At 41.7% G+C, this 23744-nt stretch overlaps 1 protein-coding gene across 7 annotated transcripts in view; it reads right to left on the bottom strand.

Moving 5' to 3' along the window:
* Positions 1-23744, bottom strand: part of Slc4a4 (solute carrier family 4 member 4) — a 426516-nt gene that overhangs the window by 127686 nt on the left and 275086 nt on the right. The window lies entirely within an intron of this gene.

The following is a 23744-nucleotide window of genomic DNA, read 5'->3' as shown; positions in this document are numbered from 1 at the left end:
ACTTTTTTTTTTTTTTCTTAAACCAGATTTTAACGCAAGCTGTGCATCTAGATGTGCACGTTCTGAGCTCCTTTCCAGTGTGTTCTGGCATCCGGAGTAAGATCTTTCTCTAATTTCTTAGACCTATGCAGCCTGCCTTGTGCTAGGAATGCTCACTCATGCAGTGTCTTGGGCAGCCTTCCCTCCAAGGTGCTTTTCTAGGAACCTAGTGGGTGTGGCACAGGTACGTCAAGAAACCAGAAATTCTAAATGGATAAAGCAGAACTGAGTGCAGGGGAGGCGAGATTGTCCCTGTGTTCCAAAATCAGAAAGCTATTCGTCCACCTAAGCTAGCAGCCCACAGCTCACTGGAACAATCAAACCTTTCATTCCCCCACTTAGATCTCAGGCTTTTCCATCCTCTTGCAGGAAACGTAATTTGAATAGTTAGGGTTTCACAGACGGGACCCATCACAGTGCAACCTCTGTTAATCTTAACTAGTGGAACCACTGATGAACAGCCTGCGCTCATAGCCCCCCCACTCCACCGCCACCGCACTCACACCTAACAGATCCACCACTGAGTAGATCTTACTGCATCCCTCAGAAGGTGGCGGGAATTAAAAACTTTCTCTTTCTCCTCCATCATTATTGCATTGAAGTGACTATATCCAGTGAAGTCCGGCGTCTTAACTCACCCGTCCTCAGGTCCGCATACTAAGACAGTCCTGTCTACCTAAATAGATTATTCTTGGAATTGTTGTTAGTGTGTCCATTTCTGCCCTCTTTTTCTCGTTTTTAGGCCCTTGTCTTGTTGTCTTCTTTTGGGATTTCCCAGCTGCTATTCTTCCCCAAGCAAAATCATCTAAGAAACTCGGTGTCATTGCTGGTTTCCTTGGTACCATGTCCTTCCCTGAAGAGGGTCTCTGTGTGGTCCGGTAGTTACCGTGCCTACTGATTTACTCCTGATTTTCTCCACTTTTCACACTGTTGTAGCATACTTGTTAGAAGCACCTTCTTTTGATCTCAAAAGTGTCCTGCTTTAAAAGATAAATTATATAATCCCTCCACATTTGAATCTCGCTGGGATTTTCTTAAGAAAAACCTTACTGTGTTATACTATACTTTGCTGTTACAGAAATTTAACATTTAAAGGATATCAAGGTATGGGGGAAAGCCCAGGTAAAAGAGACACTTGTAAATTAGTTGAGTTCTCTGAGAATGCTTCTACTTACTTACTTTATGCAAATGATATTAATTGGTATGAAAAAAAAGCAATCCTACCATCTAATCTTCTTACTGTGTTCTACCTCTGCCCATTACCTTCTCTATGCATAAAGAGACACGGCCAGATGAGAGCTTGACAAATAAATGGGAATGTTTTCAAATGTGAGCTCCATGGTGCCCTGAAGACAATGGGCACATTAGCTGCTTTGTCTTGCAACAAAGCAACAATCTGGAAAGAAGAGACTCGGCACGGTCATCTACGTGACTGATGACTGTTTTCTCTGTGTCATATAGCCTCAGTTATATGTCTCTGTCATAACAGTTGTCTGTGAACCTGTGAACTCTCATCATTTAGATTCTGTGTGGATGTGGGAAGCTGGCAGCTGCTGGCTTGCTTGACTACACGGAGGCATGTCTTCCAATCAGCAAGATTTCAGACTAAATACTTGCATGGTCCATCTTAAACCTACGTGTCAACCAACAGTAAAATAAATAGTATCTAGAAGGAAGATAGCATCATCTGTAATAGCAGACTCTCTTCATGGTGACATTTGGTCAAAAAATTATCAGGCTTATTAGTGGACCAGATCAACTGATTTGTATGCAACAGAGATGATCAGAAGTTAGCCACAACCTTAAGGCAGAGTTACCCAGCAAAGCTATTAGATACAAGCTTCAAAAAGACTTTATAACATCTTCAAATATTGATTATAAGACGCTGGATTTCAGCACCATCTATTTTAAAGGCAAAATGGGTTTTTTTTTTTTTTTTAGAAATTAAATGTACCACTGGGCTGTTAAACACAATATTCTCATAACCAAAACGCACGGCATTTTCAAATGCAGAATGTAGCTAAACCTGCGCATTTGCTAAAACTTATGGCCTTAACTACAAGCCTTATACAAAAAAGGGGGCTAAAATTTAAAGATCTTATACGTACAAATGAGGGGAATAAAACAATGCCTGGGAGTTTAGGCGTGTGGCTCAATGATAGACTACATGTCTAGTGTGCACAAAGCCCTAGACCCCACACACACACATAGATACATACATACAACTAATAAATGAAACAACAAAAAAAAAGCAAGCTAGCATATCAACCCTAGAGAAGGCAAAAGGAAATAAATAATACTTCAAAATCAATAAAATGGAAGACAAGCAAGTATATAAGAGCCCAGCAGTTACATTTTATGATTTGATAGGAATTACCTCACTTGTCTAAGGCGGTAAAAACAAACCATTTCTTGAGAGTCCATAAAATATAAACTGCTTCCATTGCGTACAGTGTTCCTGGCACTTTCCATCTGCAACGTGGTCTGAGGTTTCAAAACTGTACAAAATTTGAGTGTGCATAAAGCCATTTAGACAAGAGGACAGAAGACTCTGTGGTTCCATTTTTACTCTGCAAAACGCTCCCCAACTTCTGCCTTTCCTTTTTTAAAGAAATACAACTTCAACGTGAAAACAATTGCCTGAAGGTGAAAAACTGATTTTACAATTTTTTTTCCAAATTTAGACATCTCGCCACCATTAATGCAAATGAGCGTGCAAAGCAACATATTTACAAATGGCTGTCAAGCTAAATATTACAGTAGGTGGGTCTAAATTCCCAAACAGGATGGAATTTCAAGCAATGGCTTCCTTTAAGAATCTAAATCCCTAAGCCACATTTTGTGTCTGATATTATAAAACTAACAAACAAACAAACAAACAAAAACCTGTTAAACTTGCATTTGGCTTTTAGTTGTTTTAAAACATGTTCACATATGCTACTTTAATTAAATTCTTATAGCTAACTTATAAAAAAAAAGTATCCTGTCATTTTAAGGATGAGGGAAACTGAGGTCCCAAAAACATAAGGCTCTCCACTAACCTCACTGAGCAAAGTAAACATCTAGGCCAGGACTTGAACTCAGACCATCTGCTCAGGTCACGGCACTGTGAAATTCTTATATGTCTCACAACTACATTTGACTACCTCGATTTTTAGAAGCTCTTGACCTAAAAAAAAAAAAAAAAAAAAAAAAAAAAAAGATCCTTCTATGTAGCAAATCGGAGTGAAAACACTTGCAGGAATAAGAATTACAGTGAACACGGTTTAATAATATTAGCAGTATTTAAAAATAAATGGCTCTGAGAGAGAAACCGGGGTGAAGTAAGCCAGAATACAGAGAAGAGGGCTTAGAGAAAAAGGATAACCTGCAAACTCCAGGCACGGAGTTTTCTCAAGTTCTTTCCCTTCACTCTATGTCATGAACCCTGCCAACTCTACATTCAGGTCACCCACTCCACGTATCAAGGAAGGAGACTTACAATCCTCACCATTCTGTGGGGCAGGAAGTTCCCTCTGCCTGCAAGCCCTGCCTTCTCTTTAAGGGTTGTACTTCCAGTTACACCTCCTCACTCTGGCCTGGCCCTTTAGGGAGGGTAAGTCTGGCCTTGGTTCCCCCCCATCTCCTCTGACATCCCCTAACCTGTCAGATGCCACTGTATTCGGCAGAAGGCATCTCTGACAGACTGTCTGGGACTTTTACTAGACCATAAATACTAGACCTTAACGAAGGTGGTAAAGTATTGATTTTTTAAAAAATCACCTATTAGTCAAATTTGTTTCCCTAATGCCTTGTAGTACAAGCCCTCCAGGAGGTGCTCAGCAAACATTTAACACGAAATCCTAGGCTACCATCAGAATCCTCCCCAGAAGCAGGCGTAGAATGAGGAACCCTGTGGAAGGTCCTCCCCTCCCCATGACAGCAAACTGCAAAGGTAAGTCTTTGATAATTAAGTGAAGGCATTTTTTGCTGTTCCAAAACAGGCAACCATGCCCTGCCGACCACCATTACCTGGCACCTTTCTTTAACTTCTGAAGAGATGCTTGGTGGCGCTACCCTTTTTGCTGGCATGTTCTCTGCAAGCTTTAGAAAGAGATTCCTGCCTTTTGGAGCTGAGCTGCACAATAACTTCCTTCCTCACTTAAGGTTTAAATATTGTATTAGTAAGATGGAAATGTGCCTTTGTTATCAAAAGGCACAAATGACTTCAATAATTACTTTTAATTTACTGATGGTAATAATGATAATGATTGCTAATATTCATTTTTATCAGTGATCGCTGGCCATACTCTGAGCCAGGGACGCTTCATGAATCATGACAAATTCTCACATTGTTTTGTAAACAAGCTATCATTTCTGGCTCCATTTGCCCGTGAAGAAAGTGTTATGTAGCGATTACAGTAACTTGAATGATATCATGAGAGGAGAAAAGGACAAGCCAACACTCAGGCCAAAGGCTGGCTATCTACCATCTAAGCTTCTGCGGCTGCCTGGGAACCATTATCCATTATTCTAAACTCAGAGGACGGTGAAGAAGGCAGGCTTTGTAATCAGACAGGGCTGACAACGAAGCTGGACCGTGCTTTACACAAGGCATGAGACCTGGGACAAATTACTTCCTTTCTTTAAGCTGAGTTTTCCCATTTGTAAAATGGGGATCACCAAGGACTATATCATAGAGCTATTAAGGGGAGTCATGGGGCAGAGGGTGATTTCTGAATAACCATGCACAATAAATGTATTAAGTGAAGAAGCGTAGAAGCTCTGAATCAAGATATCCTCAGCGATGCCTGGAGAGTGAAAACATTACAGAGAAAGCAAAAGGCACACTGGCTGAAGTGCCTTGGTAGAGGGATGATGAAGCACAAAAAGCCTTGACTGAATCACAGCACAGAAACTGGGGTTCTCAAAACCCCTACCACCCCTCAGTAACAAAGGCAAACACTGCAGCCATACCAGGTTTTAGCAGACACTTTGGAGAGAGTTTGACTGGGACTCAGCACACCTGTGCCCTTATTTAATCTACAGGACAGTTGCTAATAAAACCATACAGCTAGGTTCCATATGTAGCTTCTTTCTCTGCAGACAACACTGACAAGTCACATTTTATGCTACTATGGGAAATCTTCCAGTAATTGTACTGGAGTTAGCAAAGTAGGTACTCAAGAAATGGTGACTTTGTAACTGCAGCATTGTCTTAATATAGCCACACACACCCCCAAAGCAGAAAAAGGTGATGGGCAAAACAGAGCTTTTCTCTCTCACTACTTGCTTATACACCCCACTTTAAATTCAAACAAAACCTTCCAAATTTTGAAGAGAAAGCTCTTCCCTCGGTTTGGAGTTCAGACTTAAAGATGGGAGACCTTTGGAGACTACCCCAGGCGACTTCATCACGCCAAATGTATAGACTCATGAGCATCGACTTAGAGAATATTGCAGAGATTCACCCACGGTGAAGCCTCAACATCAGATGGGCAGAAGACTGCAGGGACTGTGGGTGGTTGAATGCAACTACTGTATAAAATAAATATAATTCCGCGTGATGACTGCACCATTATATTCATCTGAACTCCCTCAGAATGACATGTCCTTGAACAACTGTGCTCAGCAAAGCAAAGGGGAAAAAATCCTTTCTATCTAATTCTGGATCTACCTATTAATATCTAAAAGGCAGCATTTGTTAATAGTCTCTCCTCTTCCACCCTCAAGAGAAAGTTTTAAAACATTGGGTTCCTTTCATTGCTCAGCAACCTCTAGCTGCCATGAAGGAAGAAAGGTTGCATAGGGGGCAACCAGATGAAGTCAAAACAAACAAAGAAACAAACAAACACAATTAGCATTGTGGGGGTTGTGACTTTCGGAGAAAATTATAGTTTAAAGAGAGACGTTTTACTCATATTCTCCTCTGCACATACCTCAGCCAGGGTAACTAATAAAACGCACAGTCTATTTTCTCAAAAACAAGAAGTTCCAGGCATGAGGAGTGGGAGGGCGGACTCATCAGAGGTAACGCAGGCAACCAAGAGTTGAAAGTTAATGGCTTAGTAAAACGAACACCCATGCAGAATGCTTTTCTTGTGAAGAAACTGAAAAACACTGTCCCCACATCCCACCTAACCTTGAATGACCCCAGTGCAGCCCACAAATCCAATAAAGCTGTGCGTTGAGCCCCACATAAACCTGAGGGCTGACATTTCAGACCTCACAACTACTTTTTCACATCTCTTCCCTGGCAGACCCCTTACTCAGAACGAAAAGGAACAGTAGTTGAAAACTTGGGGTCCCTGTTGAAGGTCATGAACACCTTCAAGTGACAAGCAATTTTTGAGCCTTCATTTCATTCCACGTTTTTATTTTATTTTACTTTTTTAGTTTTATCACAAATTCAGATGGATCCTTGACATATGAAACGTTTAAATACCAAAGCATTAGATAGTCTTCCAACTAAAAACATACTCACTGAAAACCAAAACTGCTCCTTTTTGAGGTTGAGCTCTTAGAGAGACTTCAATCTATAAGAGTTTTGTACCTCAAAGAATGGAAAAATATGTGAGTCTTTTAAGCACTGGGGAATGGGAGACACAGAACACTGTGGTCTGAAAAACCTGCCTGTCTCCTCCAGATGTGTCAATGGCAAGAGCATCTTTCCCAGCTAACTCCTACTAGGAGGATTCTGGAACTAGAAGAGACCTGGAAGAGCTCACGCCTGGCTCTCCTGTGACCCAGAGAGGCTAAGGACATGTTCTTCAAAGTCACACTCCTAAAACAGCAGGCTCACTTTCTCTTGAGCCCACCTCCATTCCTTTCTCGTGCCCCTGGGAGAGAAAGTAACTGAAATTATAAACTATTAAAATGCTTTTTAAAAGAGGTCAAAATGGTTAAACATAGAAGTAATTCCAATCATTGAATCACTTGTGGCATCAAAAATCAGCCGCTGGGCTGACAAGTCAACCCAACTCCCAAAATGTGTGTGAACAGATGCTCCAATACCTAAAGACTTGAGTCTAACAAGAACTTGTCAATCAAAAGTCCATCTGTGGGCATGGCAGGGGGGGAAAGGTGGGAGAAGAAACACATACTATCTATTGACTTCCAAATGGCTACTATCAGTTCTCTGAGAATTCAATACTGTCCTCTGGGAAGCGCTGAAGCCAGGTCCTTCCAGAGTTTGGATGTACAAGTGACCATATGGCTAGATCAGCTTCAAACAGGCAGCTGTATGGCTATAATTAAATCTGTAGTAGTCATGCTATTATTTATTCAGCAGGGTGTTTTTTTTTTTTTTTCATGTACTCTTTACTGAGGTCTCTAAGAACAAGTACCAAATTAGAACAATAGAGAATAGTAACAAAGTGAAGAGGAGGCATTGAGAAAAGATATACTTCTGACAACCAGGCCAACTCTACAGGAGTTTCCTTAAGAGCTTCTTATTCTTTGGCACTTGTGAACTAAAGCTATCATAGGTGACAGTCCCTTGAGGCTATGAACACTGAGTCTGAGAGTCCCCTCTACTCTTTTGTTCCAGAGCATATTCCAACCTTAAATTCTGCCTCTTACTGTGTGTGCATGTGTGTGTGTGACTGTGTTTGTATGTGTGCCTCTTAATGTCCGTGCCCCTCACTCTGTGTGTTCGACTCCCACTGTGTATGTGAGAATGTGTGTGCCTTTCATTTTGTGTGTTGAATATGTATGTGCCTCTCATTATGTATGTATGTGTGTGTGTTCATGTGTGTGAGGACTGAGGTCAGAGGACACCCTTGTGCATGTGTCCTCACCTTCCACTTTATCTGAGACAGACTGTTTGTCACTGCATACTCCAGACCAGCTGGCTGCCAACCCCCACTGATTCGGCTATCTCTGCCTCCCATCTCACCATAGGAACACTGGGATTACAAATACGTATTAATCAAGCCCATCTATAAATTGGTCCAATTTAGGTCTTCACCCCCTGAGTCATCACCCCCTCAGGCCCCGCCTCTCTTTGTCAATCCCTAGGCCATTCATCAAAACAGAAACTCTTAGAGAGTTCAAAGGTAACTAGTCCAATTTTCATTTCTTCTTAAACAATCTACTGAAAGAAAAAGGCATTCAACTCAAGAGTCAGGGTACATATCGCGCTTGCCCTTACCACAGTCTCTAACAGAATTTCAACCCCCTTCTCTGGCTATCTAACACTTATTACCTAAGTTTATGATCTGAAAGCAAGGATTGGACCCCAGTTGTTTCTGAAGTCTTCATTCCTAACACAGGGAACGTAACTGTTCATAAGTTTCGGATCTTCTGATTGTCACATGCCATGAGCATGAGAACTCTATCGGTGTCTCATGACTGTTGTTGGCCCTTCACAGCAAAGAAAGCATGGTATACACATGTGCTTGAGCTCTTCAAATTGACATGTAGAGTGATGATTTAGGTGATGACACTAGGTGCCAAGCTTTTCCTGTGACAAGCCAAATGGAGGCTTTTCAGGCGACAGAAAAACTCCATTACATATCCACATGTTTAATAGCATCATGATGGCAACCATTCTTAATCTGCCAGACAGGTAAAGACAGACTCCTGGCAGGCTATGGCCCAGGGGTTAAATACCATTTCCTCAATTTTGAAACCTATTGCTGAACGTAAATGTTAAAGGTTAGACCCTAAATTTCCTTCCAAGACCCATGTGTTAAAAATTTGGCCCCCAATCTCTGGAGAGAGCTTGTAAAAGGCAGAAGGTAGTGGGAGATCTTCGGGGTTCTCAGAGGAAGGCTTAGAGACAGCTCCCTTATATTGCACCTTTTACTTCCTAGTCAAATGGTCAACAGCCTTGGACTGCTGTGATATGCTGGCACACCTGAGTAGGGGCAGGAGTTGAAGATAAGCAGTTGGTGGGGTGGTGTTATTGTTGTTGTTGTTGTTTTCCTTTGGTGCTGGGGCTGGAACCAAGGTCTTCCTGCATGCTAGGCAAATGGTCTATAATGAGCTACGGCCCCAACCCCCGAAATAACGTGCATGCAGCCCTATCCCACCCGCATTTTACCCTCATCACCCTTTATTGTTACAAGGACACAAAAGCACAACGGTTTATTCTTAACTAATGTGTTTGTAAAGCTCAAAGGGATAACAATTGCACAAACTCAGTGATCAGTAGACACCAGGCTTTGAATTGGCATCCCTAGGATGAGAAAAACCCAGCCCGACAGACACATATCTGGTTACAAAAAAACTAGGGAGGGACTCTTGACCTTTTCCCCACTAGTTTGAATCATTTCCTCTTATCTTTCCACACTGAAGTATTGGAAACTCAGAGCTCAGAGCAAGAAGGAAGGACAGAAATGAAGCCAGACTAGAAAACATGAGTAGAGAATTTCCTAGTAAATCTTTTATTTGATTTTTTCTCATTTTAAACTTTTATTTTTTAATAAAAGCTATATGCTGTACTAATTTGACATTGCTTTTAAAAACTTAATGCATACATGGGTTTTTATAAGATCACTGAAAGTCTGTGATCACAAAACTATGAACACAAATCCAGGTTATTCAGGTGTGCCCACTGTTGGGTTGTATTAGTAAGCTGTCCTTCAGGGAGCGTCAGAACAGCGCTTCCATCTCTCAATGAAAAAGCCCTCCTGATACTTTCTTACACATATTTTCACAGAGTCCTGATGAAAACGACCAGTCTGCAAAAATTCCCCATTTTGAACGGGAGCTTCACAATCATTGCAAATAGTTAATAGCCATTGTTATTTTTTTTTCAAATGAGTTCTGCTAAAAAGCAGTGGCTGAAATGTGTTCTTTGAGATCATGATTCAATAGCACATCAAATTATTGAGATACCCGCTCTGTCCTCAAGCTCAGCCTCTACAAAGGTATGTACTAAAATCTCTAGAGTCTCTGATCTATTGATATTGATAACGATTTTAAAAACAAACAAACTTGGCTCTAAGTTTCATTTGAGAAATGAGCCATGTGACTGAAAGCACAGTGAGAGTTTTGTCACAAAACACATTTTGTCTTTGGCTATGAAGTTTTATTGAAGCAGGTTGTCCTGAATAGCAGCTGGGTTTGAATTGGACTTTCTCCTGCTTGTTTGTGATACTACACACTGACAATTACTGTGATGCTACCCTGGAAATCCAACCATATGAAAATGCGCCAAGTAAGAGGTACAAACACAGAACTAGCAGGGACAGGAATAAATTCGAGTCAATGATAAAGCCTTCCAAAGCTTCATCTTTCTTCCCTCCAATTTCATACAATTCTATACCCACAAAAGTTGTGTGCTCCATGATCTGAAATGTGCTCTACATGGCTAGTATAGCAACAGTACATAACATATAACAGAATGTCTTTGTGTGCTGACAGCTGGCTTTCCGGTATATCCTTGAGATATAGTATCCTTTATTTTAAATAAACATAAATAAATATTCTGTGAAGATTTTTTTAAATTACACCAGTTAGCTGGTTAACTAAGTTCATAGTTTTCATAAGAAAATTGTGCAAACAGAGTTTAACAAATAAAACAACAAACTATTGTTGAAATGCCAGCATTCAGATGACTGTCCTAAATAATAAAAAGTACATAAATGTATGAATGAGATAGGCACGAATGTATGTTTCAAGCATGTATTAAAATACACTGCCAGTGAACATAAGAAATTCCACCAGAATGAAATTATAAGAGCACAGCAACATTTTATGAAACCTCTTTTCTGTGAGACATTCTCATGTTCCTTTACTTAGACTTAAAAGAAGAAATTCCTAACACAAATATCATCCTCCCCAGTGAGTCATAATCATCATCACCACCAGAAGTCAACGGGCTAGACCCCTGAACTCTCCCCACAGCGCTGCAGGTAGACACACTAAAACAATGAGCAGCACGTGACAGCCATGTGACAACATCGCAATGTACACAGTAGGTCCTAGGTAGTGTTGGAAATGCTGAACAGAAGCAATTACACCTGCTCGGATATTTAATGGTGGGGCTCAAGGCACACGCTCCCAAAACATCCCCAAGGAAACGCCCAGAACGGAGGGATGGCTCGGCAGATACAATACTGTTTACTCTCCCGGGGGGAAGAGTTGCATGTTGGGTTTGATTCCCAACACCCACTGGTGGCTCACAAACATCTGTAATTCCAGTCCAAGGGGATCAGACATATGTGCATACACTTAAAAATAAAAATTTAAAAGGGAAAGATAGGTCTCAGAATGATAAAGGAAAGTGTACTTTTGAGTCCAGTATCAATGTGGTTATGATAATAAATTCAAGACAGACTGTTAGGCACATTTCACGACAGTGAGGGTAAACCAGTATAGTACAAAATATTAAGAGCCAGATTAGCAATGTGAATGTGAAAGGCGAGGAATGATAGATGATAGAAAACTGACTCGCATCCTACCCAACCTTACAGCAAAACCAACTAAAATTGAAAGGCAATAGCTCACTTAATAAAAGTGACCACAACAGTGAGATTTGTATCACACCTTAAGATATATTAAACGCTCTCTCTTTCAGACAAGCACCTCACGGGCAAGGCAGTGATGAGTGAATTATAATTCTGTACTGTGAACCAGAAAATTGAAATTCAAAAGACGTAACACTTAATCCACTTACTGTCTTCAGTGCTAATCCTGAGATGAGCCTAAAGTCAAAGTTTAACTACAAGTGCTTTCTCTACTATCAAACAAACAAAAAAAAATTTAAAGTTGTAAGGATGTGTACATATCAGACTTGATGACCTCGAGATGACTCTGTCCACAGCGAGGACTGATCCTGAAAACCCCAAAGTCGAAGAACCGTGAGGCATTTTAGCAGAGCAGGTGAAGATTAATAAATCAAATGGGTCCTAACCGGATTATCCACCACGGTCTATGAATATGTCAACTTGTCAATCTAATCTACTTCTGCTAACTTGACAAGACACTAACTGCAGAGATACAGCCACAGAGACGGCATTTCATCAGGACGGCAGCATGTACGACCGCTGTTTCAAAGAACAGGAAAGGCCACACTATTTTTCATTGGCTGGAGAAGAAGTCATTCATTTGTATTGTTAAACAACAGCTGCAGTCGCATTTTGGCTACCCCACATTCTACCTGACTTTTCACCTAAGGACGAATGTCTCATTTGGCTACCATCCCTGTCTTCTTCTACTATTTATGTTCTCTACATGGCCAATAGCTCCCAGCGTACTCATTTGTCTTTCATTGGCTTCTCTGGCCTGCCCTGGTGCCTTCCTTTCCCTGAAGTCTATGTAGGGGATAGTTAGAATCACCCTGCCTTAGACCATACGTCGTACCATTTTTAAATCATAGTGCTGTGGCGTTGGGGAGATTGCTCAGTGGAGAAGGTGCACGCTGTACAAGCAACAGGACTTGAGAGCAGATCGCCAGGACCCAGGGTAAAGATAGGTATCCAATGTCTGCAACCCTGGGGCTGAATGGGTCAAGATAGGCAGGCACTGAGGGCTTGCTGGCCAGCCAGTCTAGCCAAAACAGCAAACTCCACTGTCTACAAAAAAAGGTGGGGCACATGTACACAAATGAGAAAGCACACCTGCACACAGATGTATGTACACACACACACACACACACACACACACACACCACAGACACACACACCAAAATAAATATATATGAGCCTTTTCTCACTGACCTCCATCAATCCAGTCGAGGATACACACACATAGGGTGACATCTTTTAAACACCATGGCAGCGGAATTGTCCAACTAGACACCATCAGAGCCTTAGGAATTCCTTGGATTCTAAGATACTAATTCAGTAATTAGTTCGTTCAACATGATGTGTGCCTCAGAGTCCAGAAGTGATCACTTGGACACCTGTCTACTTCACTGTGGTTTCAGACCTAAAAGCGACCCTAATATTTACAGGCAGAGCTCACTGCAGATTAAAAGTACAGGCATGCAGACCAGAATTCAGCTCTGCTGCTTAATTAAATTTAACTTTAGGAAAATTAATCTCTTAAAATCTCAAATTTGCCAGTATATGTAAATGTAAAATGAGGTTGACATTAACCGTTCCAGAGCATCAGTGTAAAGGAGTATCCTACCTATGTCAATTGTAAATGATTCCTTACACAGGAACAAACTCAATCAGCTCTCTTATGAATGGGACGTTCATCTCAGTGCTATCAAATCAAACCACTGAGTGAGCAACAGGGCAGTCAGCTTTGAAGCTCAAAGTTCGCAATGGCTACCCATGCAATCATTCTTAGTATACAGGCACAGAGAGCTACGCAGGCAGGAATGTCTATGTGGATGGCCACTGGCTCTCAGATCATCAAAGAAATTACTGCTGGCCTTTTAATGTGTTTGTAGAAGAAAAAGAAACATTGTTTTCACATCAGCTCAGCTCCCTGAGTAAAACTGTAGCATTGCTGCTAACACATGGAGAAGTCAGGAAGCTCTGTGAGGGGCCAATAAAACTGTGGAACCTGAGGAATCAACTGGCCTATAGATCAACAGGCAAGTGACACAGAAACACTAAGAAGTCCTCAACACCCCCTCCCAGGAAAAAGAGCAGAGCAACAAACACCCTTGGATGCCGTGACCTCTTCATACTTCTGCTCTGTTGATATTCCCTACTGAGGGGAGCAGAGGCCACAACTATGGCACCCAGCAAAGGGGTGATCTACACGCCTGTTAACTCCCCCACATGCAGCTCTCCGTTCAAGCTCCTGAGGAGGCCTACCCCAGACCAAGCTAAGAGTCTTGGTTTCTTTAAAACTCAGTTTCTTTAAAACTCTCCCAAGGAATGGGAGAAAGGAAGAGCACAGCCACACTGCAGATATGTTCAGTAGCACCTCACACAGAGGTCTTGTCAGACTCAGCTTGCACTGTTTCTTTCTGTTCCAGGGGTAGACCACCAAGAAGGACCTCTGAAGAGAGGCCATCTCTTGATTGCCAAGGAAATTCCCAGGGAGCTTCTACGGCTGTCTCTGCGCTGAGAACAGAACTCCTGCTGCTGTTAGCCAAAGCTAACAAAACAAGTGGCCAAGGCTACAGCCATTACACTTCTCATATCTGTACCTTGGGATAGAGGAAATGAGCCAGACTGGGCATCCACTCAAACTAGGAGCATAAACTCCATCTTAATATCTACATTATAAACTTCTGAAGAAACCCCCAAGGTGAACTAAGAGGAAAATTCAGGAGCCCTGAAAGTCCCCGCTTCACCTGGTCCTTAAGCGACTGCGTAAAGGATAAACTTGGGTCTAGCTGGCAGACTGTACATTAGCAGTGAAAGGGGCTTATAAACATGTTTTAAAGATCTAGAACACAACTGGTATTTCTTTTGGGAAGTTAATTGGATTGTCAATACATGGTGACCCAGTAACCACACCTAGAAAAACGTCTTTATAAATAGTCATGAAGGCTATTACAACAAGGCTGTTTCTTATAGGTATGCTTGTATTTATTTGTAAGGAAATAACAGCTTGGTGTTTCATATAGGTATGCTTTATAGTTGTAAGGAAATAACAGCTTGGTGTTAACTAATAGATCACTTGACTAAATTTGATTCATATATACCATATGACCTTCAAAAAGAATACAGTGGGTTGCACTGAAGTCCTGTTTACTTGTGTAACTGTAGAAGTATCTATCCATTCATCCAGAAAGACCATGGGCTCTACGTCCAGCTGCTAACAGTGGTTACTTTCAAGAGCTAAAATATATTGTTTACATTTGCCTTGCTTGCATTTTATAGCAGTCTTGAATGCTTCTCATTGAGGAACTGTGAGCTTTTAAAATATCATAGACAATAGTGTCACCACAGTAAGTAAACAGTGATTACATATATATATATATATATATATATATATATATACATATATAGATATAATAACTATTATAAAGCTTTATAACCATGGCCTTAGATAAACTAACCATGCCTAAAAGGTATTGCTGTTGGCTCTGTAGCAATTTCCCACTTCCAAGTTTTGCTTAATGAGGTCATAGTAAACAGGGTCCCTAGTGATATGAGAATATATCTAGAAGATGACAAATAATGCCATCCCAGTACTCTTCACAACATAGTCTCTGCACAATCATAGCAGACAGGAAGAGTGATGCAAATGGAAGAGAACAAAAGGAAAGGAAATATCTAATACATACACGCCACTTTATTATTTAAGATATGCCATCATGGCAAACTCTTTTATTAAATGTATAATACAGGGGTGCAGTGCTCCGAGCATTCAGAATCCAAGTTCAGTCAAGACTGTGTGACATGGGCTGCAAGGAGATGGCTTGCTCAATGAAGTGTTTATAAGCACAAACATTCAGGTTATGAGGACCTGAATTTGGATTCCCCAGCATCAAGTAAAATTGTGTGTGGCAAGGTGTCACTAACACCAGCAAAGGGAAGCAGAGACAGATCCCTACAGCTCACCAATCACAGAATCTAGCTAGCCAAGTCAGTGAACTACAGTTCAACGAGAGACCAGGCCTCAAACAGTAAGACAGAGAGCAACTGAGAGAGACACCCAGCATCAACCTCTGCCTTGGACACATGCACACGCACACACACACACACACACACACACAGAGTGACAGAGACAGAGAAAGAGACAGAAAGACAGAGAGACAGAGAGTGAGCAAAAAAAAAATACAAAAAAAAAAGTGCAAGGCTGTAGCAGAGAACAGGTGTTATCTTCCTGTGCACGCCATTGTTGCTTTCCAAACATAAAACCTCCTCTGCTGGCCCACTCCTCGGCAAAGATGCCAGTATACGCGGCATTGGTAACATTCGTCATGTACCTGTTACTGCATAGCCTGACTGATTTCAGCCACAGGGACACAAAGGGGACAGCCAGCATGAACGTGATCACTCAAACACTTTCGCTCGTGTCTCATAGCATGCCCATGCCCACTTACACTGCATTAGAATTTTTAAATGTTTTCATTAGTGTGGAATAATTGCTTCAGGGTTCATAGGCAATTCTTTAGACCAGGAAAGCTCGTTATTTCCCACAGTTCTGTTCTACAGAAGAACTTCCTTTATTGGTACTAATAAGGCCTCGCGTTTATGGCTAATCTGTTAAGAAATTGGCCTGGTTAGGTGATTGTGCTCTCAATTTAATACACAGAGGTGCTCACGCAATGCTTTATATAGTAACACCACCAGGTGGTCTGGAACATTGGCAAATTCCTCCATCCTATCACAGTATCCACAGTGATTGCTTTATAATGTAAATCAGAACATGCAACTCTCCACGTAAAGAGATAAAAATAGTGTCTCGCTGCACTTATAATAAAATAGAAAGGTCTCCCTGACTGTGTTCCCGGGCCCCTTTCACCACTGCACACCTGCTGGCTTTGCTTCTGCCACTTATTCTGGACTTCTGTTTTTAAATAAAACATACTCATTCTTGCCTCGGGGCCTCTACACTTGCTTTTCTCTCAGCCTAGGAAAGAAGGCTTCTCCTGATCCACTCCTACCTACTCTGCTTCCCTACCTTCTGAAACTCCTGGACAGTGTTGTCAGGACAGTGTTCTTTGTGGTAGGAAATCATCCTATTTGTGTATTTACTTGGTTTTTGGTGCATCTAATCTAACTTTAGTCCCAAATTTGGGAGCTTTATGACTCAAAAGACAAACCAACTTCACTCACCTCTTGGAATCTACCATCAAGGGTATGCGTGATAAATAAGTGAAATCCATTCAAACCACAATAGCACATGCGTGGCATGATTTTTGAAACTGAAACATACTACCCCTTCTCTGTTGCGTCCAGGCTTCTAAGTCAGTACTTTAAACTAGCAGGTACACCATTCCTCAACCTCTAACAGCCACGAATGGTTAAAGCTTTTGAAACATGGGAGAGGACACAGAGCAGAGACAGGAAACTACAGTAAGTCTGGTTCCTAGTAGAAAAGAGAAGGATGATGACAGACAGACGTGACATGGTTAATTGTCTCAGGGCAAGCTGATGCTAAGGATGAGCTTAAGGATGAGTGTTGCACGGCCATCCACATCCCTTTCAAATACACACAGCCCATTAGACACTGGCTGGTTACTGCCCACGTGTCAGTGTTATGGCCCTGTGTGGATATCTTGCCATGCCAAACACTCTTGTGGTACACAGGTGCTACAGCTGGTAGGGACTGTTTGATTGCTCCCATCCCATCACGGCTTGCACAGGATGTTCAGGTACCATGGAAACTATACCACAGAACAGGTTAGATACAACTCAGAGCACCCAAGTCCTGTGTCTTAAGTGTCTGGTATCTTCAGCAGTAGGAGTGCGGTGGCTAATCTTAGTTGTCTGCTTGACTGCATCTGGAATGCATTAAAACCCAAGAGGCTGGGTACTCCTCCTGATTTTCTTTATGGGACCCTGTAGGGGGGAGAACCTAAATCTTGATCATTGGAGGGGAGAAAACCCCAAAGTCTGGGCTACATGATGGCAGCCTACACAAAAAGAGGTGGGAGCTGGAAGCTTTGCTTGTCTCCCGTTTGCCCGCTCTCTCATTGGCAAGTTCATCTGTCCTACTGCTGAGGCATTCCTTCCCTGGTATTAAAACATACCTCTTCAGGATTCCGACTCAGGCTGAGATACCAAGCCTTGCTGACTACACACTGGATTCTTAGTCTTTCCATCAGGAGACAGCGATTGCTGAACTAGCTGGGCCACAGCCTGTGTACCACTCTAGTCAATCCCACATACATGCATACAAACATACACATATATTCACTCTGTCAGTCCTGCTCCCTAGAGAACCCTGACTAATACAAGGAACTTACCTTCAACCTCTGAGAAACAACCAAGAGCTACATCAACAGACTATACTATTTTGGGAGTCAGTTGCAACCATTTAAAAAGAGTTTCTTGTGCCTGGTACTGGGGAGTTTGTTAGTCTACGGTTCTTGTGGGGTACACTGTCAACCCAAGTAGCAAAACTTCCTTTAAGAAACACACACACACAGCGTGCATAACTTTTGACAAATATAAAATGATTCCCGAGACTTTATCAGACAACTTTTATAATCTGTCCCTCACCATTCCTTCTCCTTCTGTACTGACCTCCCTCCCTCTTCTTCAGTTGGCATTCATCTCCCCATTTTTTTCCATTTCTCACTTTGTATCACCTGTATCTTACTATTCACCTCCCAAAACCCCCATCCCAGTCCCCAAAATAAAAAAATAAAAATAAAAATAAAAATGAAGGCAAACATGCCTGGTACTGGAAACCTAGCCAACTTCCAGGGCTAGTGCGGTCACGCACCATAGGAAAGAATCTACTGCTGTCACTTTTCTAGACTGGCAGAATTCCTTACTGCATTCTAAATTATATCTTTAAGCCCAGAGGTAAGTGTAGCTACTGTCCTGCTGCATCAAAGAAGCTTCTTTTTATAGCAAACAGAGACCATCACAGAAAACGACAACTGGAAACAATAGAGAGGTCATGAGATTACGCAGAGCCTGGTCCCCACAGAAACATCTATATCACAGTCCCTTCACCTATGGCTCAGGAAAGAGTGTGCAAGAGATTCGAAGAACCAGAATCCCAAGATGTCTGCTGTGAAGCAGTCTCTCACAAAACCAGAAACAATAGCAATGTGTTTGCTAATGGAGAAGGGGAGGATCTCACAGGGTTCTACCCCTGCTTCAAAGAACAGTGGTGACTGTTGAGGAAGGGAGAGTTGTCCTCTCCCAGGGATGAGCCCCTTTAGTGGTTATACGCTACAAAATGGTCAGCCCTGAAACCAATGTTCAAACACATAATACAAAGGAAGAGGATGCGCTCAGTCCTGATGTGACGTGATGAGCTGGGGAGGGGCCTCCTCTTATCTGAAGAATAGGAGAGGAGGGATGGGGGAAGATGGAGGGAGGGTGGGATCAGGAGGAGAGGTGGCTAAGATCGGGGCGTAAAGTAAATAAATAGATAGATAAATAAATAAATAAATAAAATAATGGGCTCATCAGATTGTATTTTTATAAGTGTGTGTGTGTGTGTAACAATAATAATCAAAGAAAAAGAGGCTATGGGTTTGAGAGTTGGAGGGGAGTCCGGGGAGGAGCTGGAGAGTAGAAAGAGAAGGTTGAAGTGGTACAATTCTATTTTAGCTAAAGTGCATTGAAAAATAAAACATTTTTAAAAATTAAGAAAACACACAGCTGAAGAAAAGCTGTGGCCATAGAACCATGAGGAAGCTCATGGCTGCTACCATATCTGGAGTGACTGAGGACACACAAGGACTGACAATATCCTTTTGTTCTCCAGTTTTCACAGATGTGATTCTGTTTGGGGCTTTTTTGGCAGAGCAGTGTCCAGGAGGTCCCTGCGAGCATTTGAAGGCCAAGATTATAATCTCACACAAGTCCTTACTGCAACTTCCTCCATGAAGTAAAGTCAGACCACCCAAAATCAGTAGACCCACTGGGAAAAAAAAGGCACTGTCTTGGTGCATGTCCATCTCTGTGAATATGAAAGAATCCTTGCAAAGGCCCTAGGATGAAAATTCTGCTTTGAAGCCATGAAAATGTCACACCAGCTCAGCTATGATGAGTCAGTCCTACATTGTGTATGTAGAAGAAGAACAAGAATAGCAGTCAGTCGATTGTAGACTGTGTCCTTCTAGATTCCATTTTACAGTCATCAAGACAGCAACTTCAAATTCCGACATGATTTAATGGTTTATCCCCTTACTCCCTGACAAAATATTTAAATTTACATCTATTTCTATAAACGACCAACCCTTCAAAATTAAAGATCAAGGCTTCCAAGTATATTTAAAGATAACAGCTAGTAGGTAATCCTTAAAATGATCCTGATGCACTTCTAAAGATTAGTCCTAGATCAAATTCCTCCGGGAGACCTATTATGATACATTGTCTGATAACTCTGTCAAATGAAGCAACCAGATAAGATGTTACCAGATCACGTGAATCTTTGCATGTGTTCCTGGGACTCTGCAAAGTGCTTGCATCTCTATTGCATGCACTGTGGATCTACAGGCTGCAATTTCCCCTACCATTGACCCTGTACATGCGAGATGACACTGCACCATTCAGTCTGTAGAGTGAAGCCCTATAAAGAGCTGTAAGCACAGTGCATCTCTACGAGTTAAAGCTAACAAAGGAATGATGAGGACAGCCATCCCAGGGCTACAAATGTAGCTCAGTTCTTGCATCTTCTAGATAAAACCTTAGATGTGATCCCTAATGCTAGGAAGGAAAAACACCAACCCCTTGCCATGTCTTCTCGCCTCATTCGTGAAAAATGATATCTGAGCCTTGCATCTGCATAGCATCTCTCAAGCAGCTATGCTTCTCAGAGAAGGAACAAAGGAATAGAAAAGGGCAAAGCAAAGACAATTGGGAAAATTTGCTAATGCAAAAGCACATGGCAGAGAAGCAACCACATAATTTATGTAGATGTACAACTCCACGAGCTCCAGATGTGTTTGTTAATGTACTCCACACAGGTGTCTTTCTGCTTAATAAACATCACATCCAAGCAGGGATGTGGTTGGGACACTGCATCGTTCCCCTGGGGGTAGGCTTTTCTGCTGCTCTTAACTGTTCTGAGCTATTTTTCAATTGGGCAGCCACTGCTGAAATCCTAAGTGCATGGGCTTGGCAGAGCGAGGAAGAAAAAGTGCACCGCAGATTTGTTTCTTCTGCTTCTCCAAAACAGAATCTCGCTTAAAATATGTCCTCAAATTGTGTCACCCTGTAGCTGTCAGAAAGGGCCATTCTGTTCCTCTTCATCACTTCGAACATAAAACCCATCTCTTGGGTAGAAGTTATATAGCTCCAGGAAGCCACAAGGCTGGGTCACAACTGTTCAGACTGTATCCAGTCAGAACCATCAGTCAATCAGAAACTTCAGATACAGTTGGATGGAAGTTTGGGAGGCCAACTTGGAAAAGCACCCAGGACGAGTTTGACTTTACTGCCAAACTCACTTCCAGGACATTGGCTAATTAATTATAAAAGCTTTTTCAAAAAACTTCAAGCCTGGCAACCTGCTTTCCCCATCCAGACAGAGGAAAAATAGGTTAAAAAAAGAAAGAAAGAAAAAGAAAAAGGCCAGGTTTATGGTATTAAAACAGGTTACAGAAATAAAACCTGGAGTTTCCATGGCTTTCATCTACTTGCAAGTCCATTTTTTTTCTTGCTTTAAAAGGTTCCAAGTACTTTTGTGTGTGAAGAATTAGCTTGCTTTTACCCCATTACCCCTCCTCCATGTCTGACGGTATACGAGACTGAGGGTCAGTTTAAGCTCCTCTTCCAGCCTTTGGAAGGAAGCAAAGAACAGAGGTCCCTTTGGAAGACAGACCTCATTGGATTATCTGGCTCCAGTGACAGCTGTATTTGGGTGGATAATTGCTCCTAAGATATACTCATTAGCTTTCATTTGCTAGCTTTGCAAACAGAACAAGTAAAATCCCTAAGCTGGGTCTTTTATCTTGACTTTAACATCAACCTCAGAGACGATCAGATGTTCTTGGGAGGATTTCAATAATCCAAACCACACACATTTTATAGCAAAGTCAACCCAAACCCCATGATGCTCCAATGTACTCTGATCTTTGAAGTTAAATTTGATATAATTCATGCTGTAAGCCATGAAACACCCTCTACCTATGCCCGGATTTGAAGAGACCCAATAAAATAAGAAATTTCTTTCAGATTTGCCAGCTGCCTGTTCACAAATTTCTAGCTAATAACAGCCCCCCTAATAAAAGAAGACCTACTCAAAACTGTATCAGCCAGATATGCCTAACTCTAACTGGTGTTGTCTTATCCAACTCCATGCCCCCTATCAGAGGGTGTGAATAATTAGCAGTTTGGTAAGAGCTGACTGGAACCAGTGAGCTCAGCAGCTCTGAAGGACACTCTAAGGGTCCAAGTTCTCTTCCAACACGGGTGTGTAACCCACCAACACACTCACAAGCAAATGCTCTGCTCCCTCACACTGTGCAGAAGGCTCGAAGGAGAAAGAACTGTGAATATCAAGGTCATCAGTCCTGGTGAAGAGGCCTCTTGCAGAAACACCAGCGAACAAAGGAAGACGCCAGATCTCAGGGAACTGTCAAACTTGACTTTCTAGAAACCCATCGTGCTTCTAATCCACAGGGGAAGGAGTGCAGTGCTACAGAGAACATATCGAACTGAGGGAAAGTGGGAACAAGAGATCATCTCCAAAGGTTCTTGTGGTGATCTGCTCTGGGCAAATGAAGGCCCTTTTAAGGAAGTGCCAACGAGAAGGTTGAGAGAATCCAAGAGCTGTTTCATAAGTAAGAGAGTAATTTCACCTTTCCTGTACTTTTTAGCATTCAAACAAGGCCTATAAAACTCTGTCATTACTACAAGGGCTGCCAGTTAGAAAAGAACACGGTCGTAAATACTGCTTTTTGTAGGGAAAAAAAAAAATAGCAAAGTATGAAAAAAATCGTCAAAGCTACCTTACTTAAAGAGACAGATATAAAGAATAAGGCCATGCAAATGATACCCACTTAGTGTCCTCAGCATGAAGCCAGCTAGAACTGTGTTCTGTGCTATACCAAAGGAAGTTAAAAGAGCAAGAATCAGATGCTTGATTTTCTGATGTTTACATGAAGTACTATCGTTTCCATTTAACAGAGGGGAAAGCTGGGCCTGTCACATACCTAGCCAGCTTTGAAACAAGTACCAAACCATATTTTCTCAATGCATACCCCTTACTGCTTATCCTGTAACTCTGGGAGCAGGCTAGGTGTGTGTGTGTGTGTGTGTGTGTGTTGTGGTATGTGATGTTTGTATTGTGGTGTGTGTATGTGTGAAGACCAAATTGATACTGGATGTTTTTATCAATCACTCGCTATTTTGAGACAGGGTTTCTCTCTGGTGGAACTTGCTGATCTTACTCTGGAAGGCCAGAACCTCCCAGGGATACTCTGTCTTTATGTTCCCAGCCCTAGGATTACAAGTGTGCTCAGCAGCACCTGTTTTTGTTTATTCCTTTTTGGTTTTTTGTTTGTTTGTTTGTTTTGATTTTTGGCTTTGGGGGATTTTTAGGGTTTTTGGTTTTGTTTGGTTGGTTGGTTAGTTGGTTGGTTGGTTTTGTTTTTCAATGTGGGTGCTGAAGATAGAATTTAGGTCATCATCACGTTTGAAAAACAGGAAAAGCTTTACCAAATGGCCCCTGTGTTGTCTTTGAAATGGGGAACTTTCGTTTCTTTGATGCCCTGAGATATTTTTTTCACCAGGAAGTATCAATATATTATGTTGTTGAAATATAATCTATCTGTTAGATACCCAGCCAACTAGGAAGATGGCCCAGTTTATACCACATTTTTTTTTCAAAAGAAAAAAAAATAGCAAAGGTTCAAAATCTCTGTTCTCTATTACAAACAGGCACTTGCAATGTGGGTTCATAAACAACTACAGAGAGAATGAGTCAGACAGATGCCATTACCTTTGCCTGATACATACACACACGCACATACAAATTGGCAATTACCATCACCTCTTAGCCTTTTATATTACACCAAAACACTTTTTCATAAAATACCTCATTTAATCCCTACAACAAACCCACAGTAAAGGTCATTAATATGTTCAGGCTCAGGCACTTACAGCTCCAAAGCTAAGAGAGCCAGATGAATGCATCACAAAGGCGAAAGCCAACCCTGATTTCTCTGCTCCCTACTCATCTTGCTTCCTTAGAAAAAGAGCAAACTCCCCTCTGCACATAACAGT

The sequence above is a fragment of the Meriones unguiculatus genome, chromosome 3, assembly GCF_030254825.1.
Source record: "Meriones unguiculatus strain TT.TT164.6M chromosome 3, Bangor_MerUng_6.1, whole genome shotgun sequence".
NCBI lineage: Eukaryota > Metazoa > Chordata > Mammalia > Rodentia > Muridae > Meriones > Meriones unguiculatus.
The sequence above is the reverse complement of the archived record's forward strand: the minus strand, read 5'-3'. Positions and strand labels throughout refer to the sequence as shown.